General features: G+C 40.2%; 1 long non-coding RNA gene across 1 annotated transcript in view; it reads right to left on the minus strand.

Moving 5' to 3' along the window:
- LOC141990106 (uncharacterized) overlaps positions 1–27,377 on the minus strand; it is a 145,816-nt gene that overhangs the window by 103,322 nt on the left and 15,117 nt on the right. Inside the window, exon 3 of the long non-coding RNA XR_012640078.1 lies at positions 27,269–27,334. This is a non-coding gene — a long non-coding RNA (uncharacterized LOC141990106). The remainder of the gene's footprint in view (positions 1–27,268; positions 27,335–27,377) is intronic.

Genomic DNA, 27,377 nt, shown 5'->3' on the forward strand with positions numbered 1-27,377 from the left:
GGGAAGGGGTTTAAGCTAAATCAAAAAAGCCTTTCTTATTCTGGAGTAAGAGTATCCACATGGGAAATTATATCTGTATAACTACACCTATTTAACTGTTTAATTTTCCAATGTACACAAGGCCAGAGAGAGTGAGATACTCCAGACTGAGGCATCAGCAGCATGCAGATGACAGAGTACTCAGTCTTATCTTCATCAGACTCAAATAGTATGGTTTACTTTTATAACTGTCTGTTTTGAATTTTAGATCATTTTTGTGAAAATAAAATTAAACTGTTCCTTTAACAAAAGTTTTACTAGGGCTGTCAACAATCAACTGAGTCACTAAGCACCCATCTAAAACACTGAATTTTATGGAAGTCTGGTCAGCCCTTAGTACTTTATAAAACTCTTTGTAGCAACTAATTATCTCACATTAAACTTTCAAAAAGTTTGGCCATACCTCCAGCCATCTTAGGAGCAATATTGATAGGTTCCAAAGTAGTCAAAAGAGCCAACCTCCAAAGCATCCACTCCTTCTTGACTGAAAGAATTTGTAGTTAGAAGAAGCACTCAAGATAGGTGCGGCTGAAATAAGAGGAACCTTAGCGTATGTCCACAGTGCAATTAGACATGCACGGCTGGCTGTGCCAGCTGACTCGGCCTCACGGGGCTCAGGCTGCAGAGCTGTTTAACTGCAGTGTAGACTTCCAGGCTCGGGGTGGAGCCTGGGCTCTAGGACCCTACATGGTGGGAGGGTCCCAGAGCTTGGCGTGCAACCCAAGCCTGGAAGTCTACACTGCAATTAAACAACCCTCACCTCAGTCCCTGGAAAAATCATGGAGCAGGTCCTCAAGGAATCAATTCTGAAGCACTTAGAGGAGAGGAAAATGATCAGGAACAGTCAGCATGGATTCACCAAGAGCAAGTAATGCCTGACTAATCTAATTGCCTTCTATGACGAGATAACTGGCTCTGTGGATGAGGGGAAAGCAGTGGACGTGTTATTCCTTGACTTTAGCAAAGCTTTTGACACGGTCTCCCACAGTATTCTTGCCAGCAAGTTAAAGAAGTATGGGCTGGATGAATGGATGATAAGGTGGATAGAGAGCTGGCTAGATCGTCGGACTCAATGGGTAGTGATCAATGGCTCCATGTCTAGTTGGCAGCCAGTATCAAGCGGAGTGCTCCAAGGGTCGGTCCTGGGGCCGGTTTTGTTCAATATCTTCATTAATGATCTGGAGGATGGCGTGGATTGCACCCTCAGCAAGTTTGCAGATGACACTAAACTAGGAGGAGAGGTAGGTATGCTGGAGGGTAGGGATAGGATACAGAGGGACCTAGACAAATTAGAGGATTGGGCCAAAAGAAATCTGATGAGGTTCAACAAGGACAAGTGCAGAGTCCTGCACTTAGGACGGAAGAATCCCATGCACTACTACAGACTAGGGACCAAGTGGCGAGGCAGCAGTTCTGCAGAAAAGGACCTAGGGGTTATGGTGGACGAGAAGCTGGATATGAGTCAACAGTGTGCCCTTGTTGCCAAGAAGGCCAATGGCATTTTGGGCTGTGTAAGTAGGGGCATTGCCAGCAGATCGAGGGACGTGATCGTTCCCCTCTATTCGACATTGGTGAAGCCTCATCTGGAGTACTGTGTCCAGTTTTGGGTCCCACACTACAAGAAGGATGTGGAAAAATTGGAAAGCGTGCAGCAGAGGGCAACAAAAATGATTAGGGGACTGGTACACATGATTATGAGGAGAGGCTGAGGGAACTGGGATTGTTTAGTCTGTGGAAGAGAAGAATGAGGGGGGATTTGATAGCGGCTTTCAATTACCTGAAAGGGGGTTCCAAAGAGGATGGATCTAGACTGTTCTCAGTGGTAGCAGATGACAGAACAAGGAGTAATGGTCTCAAGTTGCAGTGGGGGAGGTTTAGGTTGGATATTAGGAAAAACTTTTTCACTAGGAGGGTGGTGAAACACTGGAATGCGTTACGTAGGGAGGTGGTGGAATTTCCTTCCTTAGAAGTTTTTAAGGTCAGGCTTGACAAAGCCCTGGCTGGGATGATTTAGTTGGGGATTGGTCCTGCTTTGAGCAGGGGGTTGGACTAGATGACTTCCTGAGGTCCCTTCCAACCCTGATAGTCTATGATTCTATGAACCCCACAGCTCAAGCCTGAATCAGATGGCATGGACCAGCCCCAGGTTTTTAACTGCCGTGTAGACATACCCTTAGAGGTAATTCAAATACATTAAAGTAGGACCCCTCCCATCCAACAGGAAAAAAAAAGCAGAACACAGAGAAAACTGGGCTTGCTTTGGGAAGAGAGAGAGGACGGTGGTGGTTGTTTTTTTATTTCAGCAACAGAGTTAGGCAGCTGGGTCTGCATGGATACATCCCTTCATCTGTGCAGAGCCAGTGGCAAGGTAGAGGGTCTTAATCTTAAACTCTCCAATTTCCTTTTCTTCAGTTTCTTGCAGGGACCGCAATGCTTTGTGTTTTCTCTGATGAAATTTTAAATTAGATTAATGTCATTAACAGATTAGTATTGGCATAGTTTTGTACCACTTTTATCACTTTCTTCTAATTCCAGGTGTGCTTTGAACACTCAGTTTTATCACCTAAATGATCTATTTCAAACTATAAAGAATATGGAGGTGAGAAGTGTTATTTTGTCGTTTCAGGAGTATATATGTGAGGGTTTTATGTGGGGTGGAGGAATATTTCAGCTCATAAAGGTTAAGGAACTGAAAGAAGTGGAAATTTAAGTCCAGGAAAAGGTGGGTAGCTGCCAATGACATAAACGCTGATCTAGAGAGAGTGCATCACTGTAGGGGCTAGAAATGAGGATGGGTGTATGGATTTGGATAAAACTAGAAACCCCACTCACTCATTCTCTCGATCTTTGGCCAAACCAAATCAAGCCTTCTCTTGAAGTTGATTGCGCTATTTGCTTGTTTAACAATAGAATATATTCCAGGTAGAGACTGACATGTAGGATTTTCCTTGTATACACAGCAAGATATTGAGCAAATCAAGACTGCTCTCAAATTATAACCTTCGTACGCTGAAGTATATATTAAAATTCAGTTTGATCTCCTGCTAGTTGTCCCTCTTGATCGTCAGAGGAACTGAGATCCCTCAACTCCCACTATAGTCACTGAGGTTATGTCTACACTACGGTCTACGTCAGCAAAACTTATGTCACTCAGGGGTGTGAATATTCCACCCCCTTGAGCAATATAAATTACACCAATATAAGCACTTGTGTGCACAGCGCTATGTCGGTGGGAGAGCTTCTCCAGCCAACATAGCTTCTGCCCCTCAGAGAGGTGGGTTGTTTATGCTGACGGGAGAACTCTACAGCACTGTATTATAGACATGACCTGACTAAGGTTCTGCTTTCTGTAGCAGTTGAGGGTACTTATCTTTTGTGGTCAGGCTATTTAAATGTATCTATACTACAGTACTGGTACTGAAATAAAAAGCAGCATAAATGGAAGATTAAGCTATCAGAAGAGATATGAGAATAGCCCAGTCCAGAAACTAATAGGAACCAAGCAAGTCATAAACTGCCTGATTCTGTAAATGACTAAGCACATCTCCTGGGAGGTACAAGTGCTCTCATACCTATTGGTTGCAGCGGAAGTTCAGAGCACACAACACCTCTGAGGAGGGACTTAGCACTTTACAGGATCAGGTCTAATGATAATATTAATAAGGTGTGGGACAGAAAATGGAGACAAATAATTTTGAGAATTCACTCGGTGATTGGAGAATACCCCCTACCAAATCCACTGCATAACACTAAAATAGGCATGAGCAAGCCTAAGGAATCTCAGGTGTTAACAACAAAGTTCAGTATATCCAAACTCCTCCCCAGGCTCTGGAAATGTGTCCCTAAGACTGCATGATGAAGTCCTGAGTCATGGGCTTTTCTGAGGCTAGCACACAGGGAAGCATCCCATCCATCTCATTGACCCTGATGCAATAAGCCAACCCAGACCCACATTGTTAGTGCTGTGCTCTGTAGACACAACTGCTGCTGACTTGAGCAGGTCTAGATTTCCATTCCACTCAAACTGTCTACCTGGCTCTATGCTGAAATTTATCCAAAGGCCAAATAAAGAAGTTCTAAGAGCTATGTGGTATTACAATTGCTACACCGTCTTTACTCGGGCAAAGCCCCTGACCAGGATCTGGAGTCAAGATCTCAGTGTATTGAAATATTTATTTATTTTAAACTCAGTTAAATTAATAGATCTGGTTTAAAATCAACTGTGAGCTGATCAAAAGTATGATTTGTATTACCATATTTTCTAATAGCCAATGAAGGTTGCTTGAAAAATCAAGTCATTCAATGCTTCTTTATACTTCAGGACATTAATAATGTAAAAAATACCAGAAATACAGTATCCACGGTAACAAACTAGTAATTAATGAAATATACTCATTGCCATGGAAACAGGACTGAGCCAAGTGAAAATTGTGTATAATGTCATAACCCTAAACATATCTCCTAACTATCCCTCATTACAGCATACAACCTTGGAGTTTAGATCCGTTCACTCCAGTTAAACAATGTCCTACTTTGTGAGACTCTAATTTATTACCACCTACCACAGTCTGCTTCTATAGCACTTTTCATTTAAAGCATCACAAGGAAAACAAACCAGCAGATAAAAATAACACTGGAGTGCATGGCTCTAGCACCAAAACCATTAAATGCAGAGCTAAGTTAAAAAAAATAAGAAGTTTTCAACCTCGATTTTTGTTTTAAAAGAGGGGAGAGAGGAACAACAGTCTGAACCCCACATAATTCCATTTTAAGGGGATTCCACAAATGAGGAGCAGATGGTTTGATAGACTTTGTCCCACCAAATCTGTGGGCAGTTAAATGTTTTCTTCAGGAACTCTCGAAGCACAGTCTAGAATGTAAGGAACCAGCCACACCAATGTCTTGTGTTCATATACTAAGCAGCATCAGTGTTCTCCATTCTCATGGACATAGGGTCCCAGGTGTGTCTACTAAACACAAAGACATACTATAATTTGTTAGTAGATATTCCACTTCAGCGAGTTATAGCCACATGCCGAGGATATGAGAAACACACACTACAATGTTGCCACCCTATTGTCTTTCAGGTATGGAAGTGTGTGTACTGTATTCCTTCCCCCCACCCCCAAGCTGCAAAGAATCTGATTTCATTTCCAAGGTTTTGTGTAGTACCTCAACCAAAGATAAACCAGACTGTGAAATCAGTGGTTCAACCTTTGTAATAGATTCTGTTCAGACTACAGGACCAAAAAATCAGAGACTATGATACCTACTGGAAGGAAACCAAAATAACATTAATGTCCTTCTTTGGGTTTCCAACACTACAATAGCCAATATACCGGTACTTGATGCCGTGCGTTTAATTTATCTGTGCATGCATAGCACTGTATGAGGACTTTAAATCTCAATAAATAGTAGAATCCATAGTAGAGAAAGCATTTCCCACCTATTATTATTCTGTTGTTTTTTAATAAACTTGACTTGAAACAGGGGCCATTCCATTTTCCACTTACTCATACAGGCAGAGAAATTACCACATGAACAACACTTGTGGGTCTTCATGCATACACTTTGAGCTGAGCCATGACTAGTCAAGGAAACAAATATAATGAAAAGGGGAAAACCAAAAAAAGAAAAAAAGTTAACTTCCTGATACTTTGTTCTGCACGTTCTTAACATTAAACCAACTTAAATATAATGAACTATACTGTTGCCAGAGCAGCCTTTGGGGGCTGCAAAAATAGCAGCCCCCATATGCACACACACGTATATTGCCTTCTGCCTCTCTTCAAATGTCAAGGTTAATCTCACCTTTCACTTAAAAAACAAAACGATCCCTGTTTGTTTCAAACATAACATCTGACATGGTGATTTGTCCAGGTTAGTCAAGGTGCCCCTACATGATACTCACTGCTGGCCTTTGGGGCCCACACAATCCACACCTATGAATTACTCCATTTTTGGGTGTAATCGCAGAAAAAATCAGTAATTTGAGAGAAGAGGGGAGAAGATTGCTATTCAAGCATCTTCCGATGACACAAGGCCCTCTGCAAGCTCCCTCCTGCCAACAGGTGGCAGCCTTCCAATATGCCAACTCCTCTGCTGAGCTATTCGTGTAATTTCTGGATGGTGAGAGAAGCAGCATGGTCTAATGGACTAAGAGTTAGGGCTCCTATATTCTCTCCCTGCCCAACATCTATCCTGTGTTCTTAGTCAAGCCTTGCTGGCTTAATTTTGCTATCTAGTGGGATTAATAATACTCAGCGTTTCTTTGTGGTAATTAATTAGTGCTGATAAAGTGTTAAGTGTGATGGAAAAGAGATAGGGAGAACTTTGGAGAGGCAATGAAACATAGGCAGTAATAAGTGATGAGATAAAGATGACAGTACTATCAGCAAAGTGGGCAGAAAGAAGAGAAGGAAAGCAACAGGTAAAGGACAACACAACATAGAAGAGACAGAAGGCAATAATAGGATGGAGTGAATATGAAAGAGAAAGAATGAGGAGGAAGACGACATTGCTCTTCAAAGAAAAAAGGAGTGAATATAAGAAAACAGTAAAAATAATAAAAATAGAGATTAACAGACTGGGTCAGATATGGAAGAACAGAAAATGTGAATAAAGGAATTAAACAAGAAGACAGACACAATTTATAAGTTAAGTGATTTAAATCTACTTATGTTCTTTTATTTTATAGTACTTCCCTGGCACAATTCCGTTAAGTGGGGGAGAAAGTGTGGGTATTTTGAGAACTTGTGTTATATTACACTGGATTCTATACAGTAGTTAGAAAACTGGACAAAAAAAGACTGAGAAATAATTTTAAATTCACAAAAAGAAAAGGAGTACTAGTGGCACCTTAGAGACTAGCCACTAGTACTCCTTTTCTTTTTGCGAATACAGACTAACATAGCTGCTACTCTGAAACCTTTAAATTCACAGTATGCACAAAAAGTCCTCCAGCAGAGGAGCTCCCACATCATTTGAAGATCTTCCCCTTGACAGAGTTGTTTAAATGTTGGCAATGTAAGCAGATGGGCTCACTTCTGTAGCAGAGAAGGCTGCTGGTGGACCCAATAATCCCATTTTTAATTTATGTAAAACAAGTTAACTACTTCTGGGGAGCCCCAGCAAGGAGCTGCCTGATCCTCTCCAGAATGCTGTGACAACTCGTAGGTCTAGTAGTGTAACTACAATTGGTATACCCACAAGCAGAATGCTTCCACTAATATTTTCATTATAAGTGAAATATCATTATCTAATGTTTCAACAGCACTTTGTCCATTCAAAGTGCTATGTAAATGCTAAGCACTATTTCCACTTACTAAAAGCTACCATAATTCTACTTCCATCTTCAGACAGAGAAAGCATGTGCTCCTGGAAATATTTTACTTGTATTTCAGCATTGAGAGTACAATCTCAGTACTTCTCAAAACAAGAGAGGAAAAGCCATTCCCTATTTTTGCATCACTACAATACCAGTCTCAACAGCTGCTTTTCCATTGCACATGTACAGTTAATCAAAAATGATCACAGAAAAAAATAAACCTGGCCCCTTTCCCTTCCTCTACCTCTTGCTTCTAAAATGTCTCGTCTTTTACATAATTGATTAGCTTTATTTAGCTGAATGTGTTTGCACAGCTTTGGCAAGCAAATGTGTATTTTTTCTGCTTGAGCTGGAAGGAACAGTTTATGTCAAGAGCTAAACAGCCGCAGAGACCCTTGAGATGGTCTACATCCGATATCTGTGGTATGTGCTCTGCTAAACCTTAAAACGGTACGATATGCAGCAGGCCCCTCTGAGGATATGGCTATGTAAACTATCTTACAGAATCTTTTCCTACCTGAACTAAAGGCTGAGTGTCTCCAGGCATAGTACCAGCAATTCCTGTAACTGGAAAAACTGCTGCTAGAAAAGATCAGCAACAGGAAAGTATTGAAATGGGTAGGTAATCCAAACATGTGCCTGAAATTCCATAGTTAATAGTGTAATTGGCAAAAATAATCTTGACAATGCTTTACTGTTAGTTGCCTGTACTGTTGTTTATGTTGTTGTGATGCTCAGGTTAACACGTACATAATCATGCCTTAAATCCTGGAAGTTTATGGAATAATGAAGTCCACCCTCCGTTACACTTCCCTGTTTATTTTACCACCTTTTACAGAAGGAGCAGGAGCCAATGACAACCACGTAAATTCCATATGAGCAGTAGTCCTGGCATCATAATAGCTTTCTTTTGAGACCTAGGAATTTCAAGTTAAGATAAAAAGTTATGAAGTAAACTGTACTTGGATAGTACAAGTCAAATCCTTCCCTAAGCCACCCTAGTGCAGTGCCATGAATTTGGCCCTACAGTTCTGATCTGCCCAATGTAGCCATAATAAGACTACAGGGTTGTTATCTTTTGCACAAGACAGATACAGTCATAGAAGGTACATCCTCAGAACAAATAGTATATTCACCAAAAAAGTCATTCAAAACTTGATGGAAAAATTAGTTTCAGCAGAATTATTTCGTTCTCTAAGAGATTAAAGATCAGTAATAAACATTTGTGCTCTTCCTCCCAGGTGGTTTTAATGTGGGATTGTGCAGGATTCAGTCTGGTCACCTCTCGTACTCAGTGTGTATGAAACATCATTAGGACAGAGATGTTTTCAGCTAGTGTCTAGTTTCAGCACATTTCTAATCTGGATCACATATTTTTCCTCTCAGTATTAGGATGAGTTAACTCTTTTGCTAAACACATCTCTTAATTTAAAAGCTAGACCACATTTCATGACCATATTACATGCCAGGAAGCTTTTTACATACTTTTAGAGGACTATATAGTAATGTGCCACCAACTTTGTCCAGACATCCAAAATACTGAACACATTTTAAAAATGCCAAATGTCTTTTTAATAGCAAGTCTGCCGCTTGTTATTCTACATTCCGATATTTTATTAGGTTGTGTACTGGGCTATTACAGCACTGCATCAGACAGAGGAGAAGAGGGAAATGAATAAAAGAGGGTGGGAAGAAGTACTCAGCATTAGGATATACAGTGCATAACATAAACCCTTTCATATTCTGATTTTACAAAATCCAGTCCTCATTGTAACATCCTTGCTCTGGCAAAATTCCCAGTGTGGTTACTGAGGAGAGGGCTCTCTGCATCAGTTAAAAAAGAACTGAGTTACTATTACTGTAAAATGAACAAAAGAGGTCATAGAAAGGAACAGCCTAGCACCTATATCAATAGGCCAAAAGGAGACAAATTCAGCCCTTCAAAAAATAACTTAGAAAAAAATTTATACTACTACTCTCAGAATAGTGTTTGTAATTTGATGCTCAAAAACAAAACAAAAAACAACCAGCTAGCTCATACAGGGTCAAGCAACATGAAAACTTGCAATAGCGAAAGGCCAGCACATATCATATGCACAACTATGAGTTTTAATTTAATCCATCACAAAAATAAGAAGAAAGATTTTCTACTTTGCCAAAATATTAGCTATTTTCCCTATGCGTTTTGCTTTTCTTCAGTTCCTGTTTCATTGCAAGTAAAAAACAACAGTTGATCACAGAATGTGATCTACAAAGCTCTGTTCTAATTATTTTTCTATTGTAAAACATCATACTACCAACATGCAGCTAGTAGCACAATAATGGGAGAGTCCTCAGGTATAAAACTCCTCTGAACCCAAGATCTCTCTTATGAGATTAAATCCTGCAGTTCTTGCTCACACAAATCTCTTCCTGACTTCTGTTGGAGTTCAGCCTGTATTAGGTCTGCCCTACAATTTCATGATTTGGCCCAAGGACTCTCTCTCATCTGTTGTTTTCAACTGCAGCAACTGTGTCATGTAGATAGAGTTCAGCCAAATTCTCATGCTGTTTATCAGTCACCTTAGGTCATGTGTCCCCTCCTCTTGATCAAGACTTGCAAAAACACATTTGTTCTAGGCAGACTGACAACCAGATCTGGAGACCTATTTCCCTGTGAAAGCTGAATTTCAGAGATTGTCCACTACTAGTATTCTTCCAGAGAGTAAAGTCATTATAAATATTTCCAAAGATACCCTTCTGAAGCCAAAAACGTAAGATTATGGAGCAGTGACTGTGAGTACACGGGATCTTATTTTTTGAATACTGTTCCTGAGCATGATGTGCCCAAACATATAGAAAGTGGCTACTTGAAGCACTTGCTTCATACTGTTTGTACTTTGTAATATAGTGGACCCTATTGTAAGAGACATTGCTATTATGGCTATGTTTGTTATGGAGGGATAAGGTACTCTGAAGAGGAGTCCATCATGACTAGAGCTGTGCAAATAAATTTTCAGTTAAAAAAAAGAAAAATTGTTTCAGGTCAAATCTAAAACTAAATTGTTGGCAAACCAAGAAGTCCCCAAAATTAAATGTTTTACTTTGATTTTAAAGAAGGTGGAATTTTTTAAAGATAGAATTGGAGGTAGTTTCTAAACAAGAAGTCCTTTCAAACAGAAAAGTCAAAATGTTTCATTTCAACTTTCTGGTTTGTTTTTGCTGTATGGCTTTCCACACGAACAATTTAGTGAAATTCACATGAGACGTAAAACGTTTCATTGTCACCAAATATGTATTTTTTGCCAAAAAAAGTTTTGAACTAAATTTTTTTCCCAGCTCTGCTCATGACACAATGAAGGGGCAGAATTAAGGTTGTCTTGGTATGTTTTGCGGGAAGCTTTACCTTAACTGTGCATTTCCTGGTTTTCTTAAATTTCTGTCTTGTAGTTTCTCTTAAAGCTAAAGTATTTTTTATAGAATATGTGGCAGCACCATAACTGAGCATTCCCTGATTTTCAAGTCTCACTTTCCAGAAGGGTTAGCACTGCTGTGAGCAACCTTCATTTCACCTGTTTTTATAAGTGACTCTCTTTCTTTAACTTGACAGGCCCTTTGTGTCTATACCAAAGCCTATTTCTACAAATCAGAAAATTGTTCAGATCTAATAGCCATTACTCAGTCTCTTAAGCAGCCAGAGTCAGATCAGCTGGCCCACTGATTTAAAAAATATCAGTCTACTACAATGCCAGTGCTAGAAAAAGAAAGGCCATTGGGCAATGGAAATCTACTATTGCTCACTGAGCTGTAAAGGTGAAGAAATCAGCACTCTATAGTGTATAATGTCCGTAGACATTGTATACTGAAACAAAAGCAATCTTTGATCACAACAATTTCATATATACAAAGTACTATATATATTAGCTCTGATGGTTGCAAATAAAACCTGTAGCAGAGTATAAAACAAAGAAAGTGCTGTCTTCCTGAATTATTGGGCAGCAAAGGTGCTGCTAGACACCTTGTCTACAGATGAAGACAAGTCAAAACTTTTAACCACTATTCACCTATATGCTTTCCCGTTTGCCATGTCCTCTTCTTACATATACATCTGATATTATATCAATGACCATCCCTTGGCCAGAACTGGTAACTACACAGCAATCTGAGGAGGATACACCTTTTCAGGATGAATGACTTTTACTCTGTCCTTGAAATTTACTGCAACAGGCTAATAAGTATGACAGCAAAGAAAAAATGATGGTATTTAGTATTACTGAAGTAATGACTTAGAGGCCAGTTTTGAAGGAAAGCACTTCTGTGTCTTCAGTATACAAAGATGAAACCTAAAAGTGTGTCACTCATATTCTGTGCTTAGTCACTCTTTTGCAGAGAGAACTGGTAAAAGGAAACATAATGGCTGGATTAATGAAGAGACAAAGATGTGTCCCCACACTCCTGTCCATCGCTGAATGACTGCTATGCCAAAAATGATTATTTGTTTACTTCCACATGCCTCCTTTTCTACCAGCTAAGTGGATCTTCCTCCAAAATGCGCACTGTTTCTTGAATTTGCTATAGGCTTAGACCTATGAGCTCTGCCACGCTTGTGCAATATTTCTACTGAATAAAGGGGGAAAGAAGTAGGAATCAAAAGGACACTTTCTTCTAGGGCTTAATTTGTGAATTTTTTGTTGAAATCTGTAGTTTCAACTGGGCAAATTCTGTACCTGTTACAGTAAGACTCCCATAGATTTCACCAGGACCAAGAATTGGTTGAACCTCAATAATCTAGGAAGCAAAACTTTGGATGTTTCATCCAGCTCTGAATGGATGTAAATTTTCATCACAATATTCAGGATTTTTCAGCACCTGTTTGATATTAATTCTTGTATTCTGCAATGAAAATGTATTTATTATCTAAGCATTTTGTCTTTGCTTTCTCCTTAACATTTCACTGCACAGTTCTCAGATTCGTATGACTGATAAGACACAAGTAGCTCACTGCCTAATAAAAGTTAGTGCTGCAGAAACACTAGTAGGAACTGAAGGTTTTTAACAGACAACTGAAAAGAACTCATGGAAGCATGGCATGTAGCCAACACAAGGCCATTTTTAGAATGTATAGATACAGCACACCAGGAAATTATAGACTAATTATTGCAGTTTCGCATTGGTTGTGGGGAAAGTCTTGGAAATGGTTTTAAAAGATCAAATGGAGGAATGGTCGGAAAACCACAACTTGAATTAAGGATAGCCAACGTGGTTTCAGGAAGGGAAGGTCACGCCTCACTTACTTGTTGGAATTGTTTGAGCATGCTGCTGCCAGTACAAACATAGGGAATGCTGTGAACATTGTATACTTGGATTTTCAGAAAATACTTGACAAAATTCCACATCAGAGATTACTGTCTAATGTGCAAAGGCTTAATTCAGAAACGGTGGAGGGGGCCTCCTAGAAGTGAGGGGCTGTCTAACAGACAGGAAACAAGACAAGCTCTGTTAACCTTGGGAGAAATTTCTACTATTAAGAATCTTTCTAATAATCCTAGATGAGTTTTGCAAGATAGAATGGATATGCGCTTTCATTTGGAGAGAACTCTGAATGCATCCGATGAAGTGAGCTGTAGCTCACGAAAGCTTATGCTCAAATAAATTTGTTAGTCTCTAAGGTGCCACAAGTACTCCTGTTCTTTTTGCGAATACAGACTAACGGCTGCTACTCTGAAACCCGTCTCTAAGAAATGAGTTACAATTCATTCCAATTCCACAGAAAGACTTCCATTGTGACTTGTATCAGTTAAGTACCTGGGCTAATGGATCAAAGCAGTTCATTTTAACAAAACTACAACTCAACCCAAGATTAAAGAAACTCATCCTCTGAAATCCCTCCAAAAATGAGATAAAAATATGCTTGCAACACAGTTTCAAGAAGAGAGCTCTTCTAAGAAAGGTGAGAAAAGTGGTGTCCACCTCTTTTCTCATTCAGATAGAATAGATATGGTACCATATCATGGGTAAGGTATTAGAATCTTTACAAAGATTACTTCACAGCCATGTGGTCTAGTGGTTAACAATGCTCTTCTACCTAGCGGAGGAAGATATCCTGTTACAGTATCGCTTTGTGACATGTGTACTTGTAGTTACTATTTCCTCAGGGAATATTTATCATAAATCATGGATGCATTTAATTTCAGTACCATGATTTGAAATACAAGTATGTTACACTTCAGCTTGTACTCTTGAGCTAGATCTTTGGCTATGATGACACTTGCTAACAGTAGGATGAACTTCTTCTCCCCATCAGAGTAACAGCACACATTCTAAATATACTGCTGTAAGACAAATTGCTGAAATTGGTACTGTGTAGTGCAGCAGTACTTATGCAAGAAAAACACAAAAGCAGTGCCTTCTTGGCAGTGATTTTAATAGTGATTTGGGTTGGGTTTGGGTTTTACAAAACCAAACCCAAAGCTGGGGTGGTTGTGGATTCAGGTTTCATTTCATTCAAATCACTGTGGCCTAGGGAAAGGTGAAGCAGTTGCTCAAAAATGGTTCTGATTTTGGCTTATTGCATTTTATTGGCCATTCCAAATAAAGATGGGCAAAACGGAGGGTGGCTTTGGTTTACCAAACCTCAGTGTGGATTTCGTTTTGAAAAACCAGGGATTATTGCACATCTAGGTTCCATTTTATCTCAAACAAGCGATTGTTTCAGACAGAATATCACAATGCTTGGGTGGGCTGCCCTTTGAGGCTCACAAGTAGACCCTTTCAGGCCCCTGACTCCACCTCACTTTGGGGTGGGATCTAGCAATCCAACCACTCTCTGTCTGGGTCTCTGGTTACACTGCTCCTGGTTGCCAACCTCTTTGCTTAGCAGGCCCAATGGCCTTGGCACCCACAAGAGTTCTCATTCAGGAGCTTGTGGACAAGAACAGTGTGCAGTGACCACAGAAGCAGCTTACCCAAACCAAAGTATGAATTATTTTTCCAAAGGGTACACAGAGCCAGAGAAGGGCAGATCCTATTGTTTGAAGGAACGTTCCTTATCCAGGCCATTGTTTAACCTTTCCTGCCTGATTTATTTTAACTATCCATTTGATCCAGCTAACCATTCAGGAAGGGTAATATCACAGAGATGTGCCCCTCAGTGTACCTCTGGGATATTACCCTCCCTGAGTGGATAACTAGATCGAACAGGTAGTTACAAGAAATCAGGCAGGAAAGATAAAACAATGGCCCTAAATAAAGCCACCCCCCCCACACACCTTTCCCAGTTCTTCACACAAGGGAATCAGCTGAATGGTTCTTGTATGGGCCCATCTTTAAAGCAAACCTTGGGTAGCATGATACAGGCAAAAGGCCGAAGGCCTTGTGGTCTATTCACTCAATAAATTATCACCATGAAGTGCATTTCTTACAGCTATTATAAACTGCTTTTTACATATACAGATAAGTGATCTCACCTATGTGTTTAGTAAATATTATAGTTATGGATAAGATAGCAAGACACAAACCTATAACTGTGTGCAGCTCTCAAAAGTTATCCACAGCTGGACTTTCTGCATAATCTTTTTAGCTCCATTAAGTTGTCACTAAGTAATACAGACTGAATATTAGCCCTCCTTAGCACCCACTGAAAAGGGCTATTGTCTATCTTTTTTTGTAATTAACCAACATAATTTCCAACTTTTCGGAACTGTAATAAATAGCAGCAAATGTGCCATATCTAAGGCAGGCTTTTAATTATGTTGGACCTGAATCTCCTCTCACACCAGTGTAAATTCAGCATAACTTGTTTAAATCAATGGGTGTTACCCCGATATCACTGCAGCTATGCCACAAATACATCCCTGTGCAGTGCCATGGATGGACTCCTACAAAGCATAATCCAGACTCACTCCACAGTCCCCACATATTCTGCCTCTCCTTCCCAGTAGAGCCTGACCAAATCTGATGCCTTTTAGGCCACATACACCTATAGAAGGAAGGGACAGAGTTGTCCCATAAAAAGTCATTTGAACTAGGCCTGTTTATACAGCATGAATAGTTAAATATCAGAACTCAACTGAACCTGTCCAGCCATCCTTTATTTAGCATTAACATTCCCTGCCCATCCCTATTTACCTACTGCATGAACCGTTGATTGTAAGCTCTTCAGAGCAAGGTCTACATGTTTGAACAATGGGGCCTTTATTTGGGTTGGGGCCTCGAGGTGCCACGGTAAGATAAATAAGAAGAAGAAAGATTTAAAATACTGGAACACTTCTAGCTCCGATGCAACTGGTGGTTTTCCACTTCTCTGTTAAAATGATATCACCTCTCCCTTCTAAATCCACCCAGTCTCATTAGGCATGATCGCCACTAGTCTCAGTTCCCAATATCATGGAAGAGAATGGATACCTCCAGGACTCACAGTGGCAGTTTTGAGCCTAATGAAAGAGACAAAACAGCAATTCTTTGGCAGACTCTGAACTGTAGCTCTTATGTTCCATTTCACATCTCAAATTCTTAACCTGTTTTGACAGGGGCACTCACAGCTTTGGTCCTCAGTACAATTCTTCTTTCGAGTCTCCCATCTCACATAAGTTGAAACACAGAAGGCAAAGGACAAGAGGCGATAATTACACTCAAGCTGCTGTTTTTTATAAATCTGACTGCTAAAATCATGTGGGTTTGTTTTTTTAAAATGTGCATATAGCATTAGGCAAGTTCCTCTGTCTTTCAGAATCATGAGTCACTCAGGGCACAAAGCAGCAGGTATTACAAGGAGAGTGTAAAGTTAAAATAAACATGGAATTGATGTTTACAAGATTGGAAAATATGGGGTGTGGTTCTTACATTTGTTAGGGTAAAACAGATTTTACAGTGGGCACATTTAAAAAGTTCATTCCAGTATTAGAGGTATTACTGATTCCAACCATGTTTCATGTACTTCAATGGAGAATACACCACTAGAACCAGTACTATCTTTAAAGCCAGAATGAACTTTTAAGTGTGTCCACATTATCTCAAATATGCAATGCAGAAGCTGGGCTTGATAATTTGCTTTCATGCCTAAATTTTGGTTTGTTTGCGGTGTGGGCATGTGCCTGTCATTCAGCTACTGATATGAAACTCGGACCATTATAGCTGACCAACAATTACTCTCCTCATGTCCATAAATGCAGTAGAAATTGGCCAAAGAGATAGTGTTCATAGATGGCACCAGATTAGACACAGACTATAATTTGGGGTTCAGGTTCTAGGCCAAGTCAGGAATAAGGGTTTGGACTCAGTTGTATTGAAATTTGGTCAACTACTTGGGATGTATCCCATAAAAATGCTCTCTCTTTACATTGACAGTAAGATAGGAAAGGGCACTAGAAAATGTGCTATAAGAAACATTCTACACTGGAAGTGGGCTAGAATACAGGATTTAGCAGGTCTTTCCTTCTCTAATTTTTTTGTTTCTGAGAGTATTAAACGTAAAGGGACTGTGCTGAGACACTAATTCCTTGTAGACAGAACTGTCATATTCAGTCAAGTACATTTGATTCCAATTATGATTAGTTAAGCCTCTCTATAAAAACAGACAATATAGTTAGAATTTTTAGTTGTAACACAATATTTCTCAGTTAGAAAACTGTTTTTCACTAAAATTGCTAACCAGATCCATGTATTATATAAAAAAAAATTAAACATATGAAACAGGAAGAGACTGTGAACAAGACTATAATCATATGAGGTTCTGGTGACAACAAAAAGACCTTGAACTTTGCTCTTGTAGCTAATTATGATGTCATTAGAACTCTCAATGTATAGTATTTATAGGTCTTTGTACTTCAGGGTCTATCATTTATTCTATATATTAACTTCTAAAACTACAAACACAATGTAACCTAGTTATTGAAAAGGCCACAATCCCTGCCATGGCATGTATGGATGCCAATCCTGCTGCTTTTTGCATCTGAGACACTCACAGAAAATAACTTGTTTTCACAGCAGTTCCATAAAACCAGTTCAAAAAGGAATGATGTTGATTGGAGGTGCCTTGGGGTAACAGTTCATTTTAGCTAGTACAATACTTCTGGTATATAGAACTTTACAGCCTCAAAAAGTCTGGGAAAGATTAATTAATACCAACCACAACACCCACGTGATAAAAGGAAGTGAGTCCTAATTAGAGTTACATCTGTGCTACAAAGTTTAGATTCATCCCTTGAGTTTGGCGTATTCAGACATGACTCCAAGCTTACTTCTAGTATTAACATTCCAATTTTGCACATGGAGAAAGAGATACAGAGCACTTGATCATGATTCCAATTTCTCTACTGTATACCAGGAGTAACTCACTGAAGTCAGTAGTAGAGTTACAATGCTGTAAAGTAGGTGTAAAATCAGAAGCAAGACCAAATGACTTGCCCAAAGTACGTAATAGAGCATCAAGAACCCAAATGTTCTTGACTCCAACTCCCTATATCAAATCACTAGATCTTGTTCCCTCTCCAACACTTCAATAGTATGCCTCCCCTGTGGCTTCTGCAGGTGACCCAGATCTTTGTCCCTACGTGTACACACAGCAGAATCATACTGGGTCTCATACAAGAGGGCCCACAGCACTTGTGGAGAAGGGGCAAAATTTATTCCCACCTTCTGGCATATTTTTCAAAGCAAATGTACAATACTGAGAGGGGGAAAAAATAGACTATCCCTACCAATGCCCAGCTGCTGTGAGTGTTACAATACTTATATGCTCTATGTCTCACACTTGCCTCCTTTTCAACACCACATTTTCCCCCCATGGAAAGTTGTGACTTTATCTCATTGATTACAATTCATCCAGCAACGTCTGTCCAAAACAATCAGATCATTTGATTGACTGAGGATTTTAGCAACTCTCCTTGGAAGACAAAATTTCACATGCAGTCTAACAATTGCTAGCTTATAAGCTCCTCGGGGCAGGTACCATATTTACTCATGTCTGCACAGCACATAGTAGCATCCAAAATGTGCTATAACAACACTGTTGTGCAGAAGATTACATGGCTCAATAGGAATAAATCCATAAAATAAATACAAGGTTTGGGTTATTTAACGTAACTGTGAGAGGCAGCTCTCTTCATGACGGGGTCTTTAAATTGTCAGCTTTGGTATGACAAGTAATGTTTAAAATGAATTTCATTTAGAGCTGGAAAAATATGCTGGCTCAACAGCCCTGGAGAAAGCCTCTGTCCTGTAGTGGCAGTGAGAGATTCCCCATACCTAATAATGTGCTTCAACTTTGCTCTGGAAGAACCATCACTATAACCAAGAGGATAGTTCAGTCTCCTGGCCAATTCAGTGACCAATACAATGGTGATGGGTATTTGTATTGCACTAGTCCCCAAGAGGCCTTACTCATGATCACGGCCCAATTGCACTAGAACCTTTACAAACACTTTAATGTTTGCAGCATGTAAGCTTTACACATTAAAGGTACTGCCCCGGCTCAGACGAGCTTATAAACTAACACATAATGATGCTGGGAAAGTGGAACGCATTGACCTAGCTGCTGAGTCTACCAAAACGGATTTCATCAGGGAAAACAAAGATGGTCTTAGATGTAAGGAACAGGACTAGGTCTGAGATCTGTGTTGTATTCCTAGCTCTGTCTGGCACAGACTTCTTGTGGGGTGTATACAGACATGTCACAAGTGATTGTTTCTTCTAATCCTGAGCTAAGGATGTGCAGGTATTTCAGTACCCAGTATTTATCTATGTGCAATGCCCATTCACTGTCCTACTGTGGTGCAATTCCCAGAAGTGCTAGGGTCTAAGCCCACTCTCTAGAAGCATTTGAAAAAACTGCCATGATCTTCAATAAGAGCAGGATTGGCCCTTAGAACGTCCAATGTAATATGTGCAGTCACATCTCTCTCTCTCTCGGAACGATAGCAAGAATCATAGAATCATAGAATATCAGGGTTGGAAGGGACCTCAGGAGGTCATCTAGTTCAACCCCCTGCTCAAAGCAGGACCAATCCCCAACCAAATCATCCCAGCCAGGGCTTTGTCAAGCCTGACCTTAAAAACCTCTAAGGAAGGAGATTCCACCACCTCCCTACGTAACGCATTCCAGTGTTTCACCACCCTCCTAGTGAAAAAGTTTTTCCTAATATCCAACCTAAACCTCCCCCACTGCAACTTGAGACCATTACTCCTTGTCCTGTCATCTTCTACCACTGAGAATAGTCTAGAACCATCCTCTTTGGAACCACCTTTCAGGTAGTTGAAAGCAGCTATCAAATCCCCCCTCATTCTTCTCTTCTGAAGACTAAACAATCCCAGTTCCCTCAGCCTCTCCTCATAAGTCATGTGTTCCAGACCCCTAATCATTTTTGTTGCCCTTCGCTGGACTCTCTCCAATTTATCCACATCCTTCTTGTAGTGTGGGGCCCAAAACTGGAAACGGTACTCCAGATGAGGCCTCACCAATGTCGAATAGAGGGGAACGATCACGTCCCTCGATCTGCTCGCTATGCCCCTACTTATACATCCCAAAATGCCATTGGCCTTCTTGGCAACAAGGGCACACTGCTTGAGATACACCATTGTTGATACTGTAAAGTGAAAGGGCTATTGCCAAATATCTCCATTTTCTTTTATTTGTAGGCATTTCAATGGACCTCATCATAGGATCTGAATATTTGTTTTCTAAGTGGGCTTCTCCCCAGGGTCGGTCAAGTACATCCAAGTTTGGAGGTATCAATATTTCCATGGGGGCATCCCAGCATCTCAAATCCTGAGCCACATAGTCAGCATAAAATTTGTTATTGAAGTACTGGAATTATAATGGAACTTCATCCATTTGCAAATTCAGTCTGGCTCTTGTAACTTCTGGGTGTGCTTAGGAAACATTTTTAAAACTTAAATCGCAGGTTTTCTTGCCCCAAAAACCTCCAATGACCACACCTCAATTTTCTGCTATATTGCTAAAGAAAAATTGCATTTAAAAAGAAAAAAATCATTTCAATAAAAAGTTACATGTGGCTTTTAGGGGGAGGCAGGGTCTAATAATTGTATTTCAAATATTTGCATTTACATTTTTCAGAAGATTTTCTATTGCCTTAGGGATTCATTTACACAGCAGAAACACAGATCTAGTGTTCCCATGGTATTTCAAATCCAAGATGGTGGAAATACCACAGACGACCAGTTCTTATTTTAAAAACAAAATCCCTGAATCAAATAGCATTTTAAGGCCTGTGGAATTAAAAGGCAAAGAAAAACAGTAAACACTAATAGAAATACCAGTCATATTTAGCTTTAGATGAATACCATTACTTTTATTAATACATATTGATGTAAAACCATAGCTGCACATGGAACTCCACAAGAAAAAGAAATCCCTACTCCTGCTCCTTGGAACTTAAAATGAACTGGTTTGATCCTGAACTCCCTCAACTTTCATTAACGTCAGTAGGAGCTAAGGACTGATGGCCTCTCATAAACTGATGTGCTTGGCACCTGCCAGGATCAGGCCATAAGTCAGAGAAAGAACACAACAAAAAATGACAAAAGCCCATAATGGGCAGGAGTAGATATGGTATAAAGGGAAGACATCTGTGAACCCATGGGAAAGTAGAAATGCTTGGGAGGGAGGAGACATGCTCCTGTAGTGAGTGGATTGATGAGCTGATTAGTTACATTTGTTTCTTGTTGGTTATTTGGGGGGCTGGATGAAAGGGAGAGTATTTTATGTTTATTTTTATTCAATTAATATTTAGATTATCATTTTAAATTACATTTGGTGGATTTTCATTGGAAATTTTGAAAGAAGAAATATTTTCAAATTAATTCAGGTTCTTGTGCATTCTGAATGTACAACCCAAATGGTTTTTCCAGAGTTTGCCAACACCAGTCAACCTTAAACACTATTACCCAGGACAGACAATGGGAAAAGGGGGGTGGGGAGTTATTGATCTCAGTACAGACAATCTTCAGGCAGCAGCTCCAAAGTTAGAATCTTTGGACTTTCACTGGCACTGCCAACTGGAGTCCTAAACAAAACAGTCTGCACACTGGACTCTGTGTACTGAAGAGCCCCTTATGAAAATACTGCTTCTAAAATGACCTATCTTACATAGTAAGGTTCAGGGAATGTTTTCCTTTAATTTTAACTGTGTGTTAGTGCCACCTACCGGATAATGTTGGTATGAACGTCAGCATACATTCCCAGCTACACGTCTCAATTTTGTTGGCTCTTTGAAGAATTAGAAAGGGACCCTTTCCTGGCAGAGGTGCAACTTCAAAATTATTTGAAGGAGGTGATGTGGGGAGACCAGAAGTGAAAATACAAGATTCCTGAAACCAGTCTGAAGTGGATATCAGTGGGACAGTTAAAAACTTCAAGGGAATACTGTATGTCCCCTCCTAGCCTCCTCCTGTCCTTCCAGTGGTTGCTTCTTAGGGATGCGAATATAAGTAAAGAAAAGTAGGGAAAGTTTCAGAATAGTAAAATAATTACAGAAGTCTATTTCTCTGCTCCAAAAATAAGCAAAATTGGCAGAACTCCAAACTACACTTTGACTTAAAAAACATTTTTTAACGATTAATACCATTAAGTGGTATCACTATCATTCTGACATCTGATAAGTAGCACTGACTTTATATAATACAGATAGTAATATGGGACTACATCTTTGCAACAGCTTTATGAGACCATCTGATAGTCACAGAAATAAGAATTTACCCAGATAAAATAAGTTATTTTTCCTATTTTAGAGATGAGGATCTGAGGCACAGGGAGATTAAGCAATCTGGCTCAAATCACACAAACTCAGTAAGAGCTGGGAAATCAATCTTGGGTCTCCTAGTCTAATGCCTCAGTCACAAAAACAGTATCATGGAGGAGATTAACAGCCATGTTGTTATACCGCACCTGCTAGGCCAAGGAATTTAAGCAGCACAAATAATGGCAACTCAGAGGTCTCAACTTTATGTTTCCTTGATATAAGTAACTCAGCAGAAGGGTAACAGGGTACAGAGTCTATCATTTCTAGGTCAATCCAGTCCAGGTTAGAAGTAACTGAAATTGTTACTATGTAAGGGTTGTTTAAGCGATGAAGTTGCCTAGGGACCACAACAGGGATTGGAAGTCTATTCCCAATTTTGCATAGATCCACTATGTCACTTTAGGCAACTCACAAGATGTTTGCCTCTGCTCCCTCATCTATAAAATCATGCCATTGATAAAAACATGATTAAGTGCTTTGAGATCCTTGGAGAAAAGAGTTATGAGAAATGAGTTTATGGTCTTAACGTAACTTCTAGTACACAGGTATTCTTATCACAATTAGCACCTTTGTTGGCAGTCTTGACAAAGAGACTAAGAAGACTGACTGAGCATGGGAAATGAACTCACCCCTAGAAATTGTCCATCTCAATAAGGGTTGAGGAGAAGGTAGAAGCTTGCATCGCTGATGTGCATACCTATATGTGGATAAACATAGTATGCCAGCCTGTAGTGCTTTTGATCTGGTACCATTTATTAGCCCTAAAGTCACTTTTTTTTTTTTTTTAGGAATTAGTGCCTCTAACCAAAATAAACTGAAAGGTGGCATAAAAAAACCCCACCCATCTCATATGCAGACTGGGAAGGATGTGTGAGTTATGGAGATCCAGATTCTTTCATTCACATTGAATTTTTGGGTATACAGTAAATTGAGCTGAGGATTAATATTAATGATTTTCAGCTAAAGGAAGTGGAAAATATTGCAGAACTGAATTGGATAAATGAGGTAGCTGAACTGCAATTTAAAAAAAAAAAATCACACCCCTCCACAAGCTCCAAGAAAAGCTGGAGAGCCTTAGGTTCCTTACTTTATTTTCCTCTTGCTTTTCAAGTGCAAATATTTTAGCATGAATTTTACTGCCCAGGAAGAAAATATTATTTCATGAAGATTATATTGGAGATGCATCTCTTACCTCTAATAGCATGTTATTTCCTTAAGAAAAAAAGACCCAGCTGTTCTTCTCACTCAAAAAGGAGTAAATCCATGTATTAATTACAGCTAAGACAACACTACACAAGTCACTTCACTAAGATGTCTTCAAATCACCAGGGCCTGATGAAATGCATCCTATCTGAGATATCAGCAATTATCTTTGAAAAGTCATGGAAGACGGGAGACATTCCAGAAGACTGGAAAAGGGCAAATTTTGTGCCCATCTATAAAAAGGAAAATAAGGACAACCTAGGGAATTACAGACTAGTCAGCTTAACTTCTGTACCCGGAAAGATAATGGAGCAAATAATTAAGCAATCAATTTGCAAACACCTAGAAGATAATAAGGTGATAAATAACCTTATCATGGACTTGTCAAGAACAAATCGTGTCAAACCAACCTGACAGCTTTCTTTGACAGGGTAACAAGCCTTGAGATAGGGGGAAGTGGTAGATGTGGTATATCTTGACTTTAGTAAGGTTTTTGATACTGTCTCGCATGACCTTCTCATAAACTAGGAAAATACAACCTAGATGGAGCTACTACAAGTTGGGTGCATAACTGGTTGGAAAATCGTTCTCAAAGAGTAATTATCAGTGGTTCACAGTCATGCTGGAAGGACATAATGAGTGGGGTCCCACAGGGATCTGTTCTGGGCCCGGTTCTGTTCAATATCTTCATCAATGATTTAGATAATGGCATAGAGAGTACACTTATAAAGTTTGCGGATAATACCAAGCTGGGAGGGGTTGCAAGTGCTTTGGAAGATAGGATTAAAATTCAAAATGATCTGGACAAACTGGAGAAATGGTCTGAAGTAAATAGGATGACATTCAATAAGAACAAATGCAAAATACTCCACTTAGGAAGGAACAATCAGTTGCACACATAGAAAATGGGAAATGAGTGCCAGGAAGGAGTACTGCGGAAAGGGATTTGGGGGTCATAGTGGATCACAAGCTAAATAGATGTATTAGCAGGAATATTGTAAGCAAGACACAAGTAGTAATTCTTCTGCTCCACTCCACACTGATTAGGCCTCAGCTGGAGTATTGGGTCCAGTTCTGGGCGCCGCCACATTTCAGGAAAGATATGGACAAATTGCAGAAAGTCCAGAGAAGAGCAACAAAAATGATTAAAGGTCTAGAAAACATGACCTATGAGAGAAGATTGAAAAAATTGGGTTTGTTTAGTCTGGAGAACAGAAGACTGAGAGGGGACACGATAACAGTTTTCAAATACATAACATGCTGTTACAAGGAAGAGGGAGAAAAATTGTTCTTAACCTCTGAGAATCAGACAAGAAGCAATGAGCTTAAATTGCAACAAGGGCAGTTTAGGTTGGACATTAGGAAAAACTTCCTGTCAGAGTGGTTAAGCACCGGAATAAATTGCTTAGGGAGGTGGTGGAATCTCCATCTTTGGGGATTTTTAAGAGCAGGTTGGACAAACCTGTCAGGGATGGTCTAGATAATACTTAATCCTGCCTTGAGTGCAGGGGACTGGACTAGATGACCTCACGAGGTCCCTTCCAGTTCTATGATTCTAAGACATAAGATAATACAGAAGGTAAAAACTGACACCTTCCAAGTGTTCAAAAAATCATGAGGACAACACTGGCTCTGAAAGACCATCTAATATGGAAATAAAGTGACTAATGGAAAGTTTGCCCTCACATAATCTATTTCCCTTTAGCAAAGATGAGCACAGCCTTCCAAAAATGGGTGCATCCCATTGTTTCTCACTTTCTCATCAGGTTTTGCAAGTGATGTAACTTCATTACTGTACCATGAAAAGAACAATGGGCCGGACTTTCCATTGCCTTGAGTAATACAAAGATCTAGTTTGTGTGGTCAGCACAACTGTCTTCAGTATTTGTCCCAGCCACTCTGCAGCCTGTTATTTTCTCACAGCTAGGGCTTACTTCTTTAGCTCAGAAGGCTCCAGCTCATTTTGTCAAAGTTTTCGACAGACCTGAGCAGCAGGATGTTTGCCAACAGTCATCACTATTTATTTAAAACCTTTTCTGTGAGTGTAATAACTCATTTTAAAAGTGCTGATTTGTCAGAACCTGAAGAATGAAGGTGTCTATTTCTCCATAGATCATACACAGCACGGGCAGCAGCAGTGAACACCCCTTCACATTGTTCCACTAATATACCTCATCCCTGACTCTAGTGGGCTGAGGATGAGAAGATGAGAAGTTAGATGAGAAGTTAGTTCAGTCTCCATGGTCCATTCAGTCCCAGGCTCCTCTGCTAAAACTGCTATCAAGTATTAATTGTGTAGAGAAGGGTGTTCAGGATAGCAGTTGTCCAGTTCTAACTGGATCAACAAACTCACTGCACAAAAGTCACCTGACAACTATTAGATATTAACATCTTTCAGTTACTGCTGACCAGGGTGGAATTTGAACTGGTAAATTAGACATGAATGGCCGCTGGTCAGGGAATGTGTTTTTTTCCCCACAGAAGAACAAAAATTGGAGATAAAGACTGCCTGAGAAACCCAACCAACAGAGAAGAATAGGGGACTGAGGCACCTGAACTACAACTCCCATGAGTCATTGCAGCAGCATTTCAAAATGGGGTTTTTCCCCCCTTTGGCCTGAAAGCAGACACTAGGAAAGTTTTGTTTAGTCAAAAACCTACTATTCTGTTGAAAAAAAAAGTTTTGATGAAAAATTTTCAGCCAGCTCCAGGAATTAATACACTGTAGACCAGAGGTTGGCAAACTATGGCCCACGGGCCACATCTGACCCACAGGACCGTCTGACCCGGCCTTCCCCTTCTGTTCCCCCCTCCCCCACAGCCTCAGCGCGCTGTGCCACCAGCGCTCTGGCCGAACTGGCGCCGGCGTGGCTGCGAGTTCCTGCTGCTCTGAGCAGCGTGGTGAGGGGTTGGGTGAGGGGTAGGGGGTCCCAGGAGAAGTCAGGGGACAGGGAGCAGGGGGTGGTTGGATGGGGCGGAGGTTCGGGGGGGGCAGTCAGGGGATGAGGACCGGGGAGGGTTGGATAGGGGGTGGGGTCCCGGGGGGCAATTAGGGGCAGAGGTCCCGGGAGGGGGCGGTCAGGGGACAAGGAGGGGGGTTGGATGGGTCGGGGTTTCTGCGGGGGTCAGTCGGGGGCGGGAAGTGGGAGGTGGCGGGGTCCAGGCTGTTTGGGGAGGCATAGCCTTCCCTACCTGGCCCTCCATAAAGTTTTGCAATCCCAACGTGGCCCTCGGGCCAAAAAGTTTGCCCACCCCTGCTGAAGACTATTTTTTCCAGTTTGAATTTTGTATTATATATATTTGAAGTCTAGTGTTCTCTCAATGAGTATATGAACACAAAGTTTGGATCTGAACTTCCCTGAGCTCAGAGGCGTTTTGATCTATGATTTTGGTCTAGGCCAGACTTTGTTTAGTAATGAGTGAAGTTATGTGCACTCAACAAGAAGAGAACATACCCCCCAGCTTGAATTAATATCTAACGTGCATCTTATTTACTAGGGTTAATATGAAACTAGACAAAACTATTTCAAAATATAACTGTGCAAATGATTCTTTCCGACTGAGCTGTGGGAGGTTAGAATGAAATTCCTGTGCTCACAGTGAGCTCAGCTGACCAGCAGGAGAGAAAAAAAAAAATCACTGTTTAAGGGAGGGCCCCACATCTTTGCACCTGTAGTTCAGTTTCTGCAATCCATCATTTACATTACCTTTGGAAATGGAGGATTAGGAAAATCTTGTGGCAAATTTACAGTGAACTGTGAATGCTTCCTGTCCTCCCTGCCTCAGCTACAGCTGGAATCTAATAACTCAAAATCAGTTATTTCCTGGCAAAAATAATATATTTCTACTTACAAATATTCTTTCTGGGGAACTGAAATGCTACTATGGAGAGTGTTGGATGATGAGTCCTGTAGGTTGTAAAATCTAAATTCATTCTGATCCTACATTTAAAACCAATATTTACCTTTCTCTGAGGAATTTTAATCATTTCCTTTATTGCAGCAATGATTCTTTAGAGATAGTTCTGGACCTGGAAAGGAAGAGGGAAAACATTCAAGGAAGACAGAACTCTA

The sequence above is a fragment of the Natator depressus genome, chromosome 6 (genome assembly GCF_965152275.1).
Source record: "Natator depressus isolate rNatDep1 chromosome 6, rNatDep2.hap1, whole genome shotgun sequence".
In the NCBI taxonomy this organism is placed as follows: Eukaryota; Metazoa; Chordata; order Testudines; family Cheloniidae; genus Natator; species Natator depressus.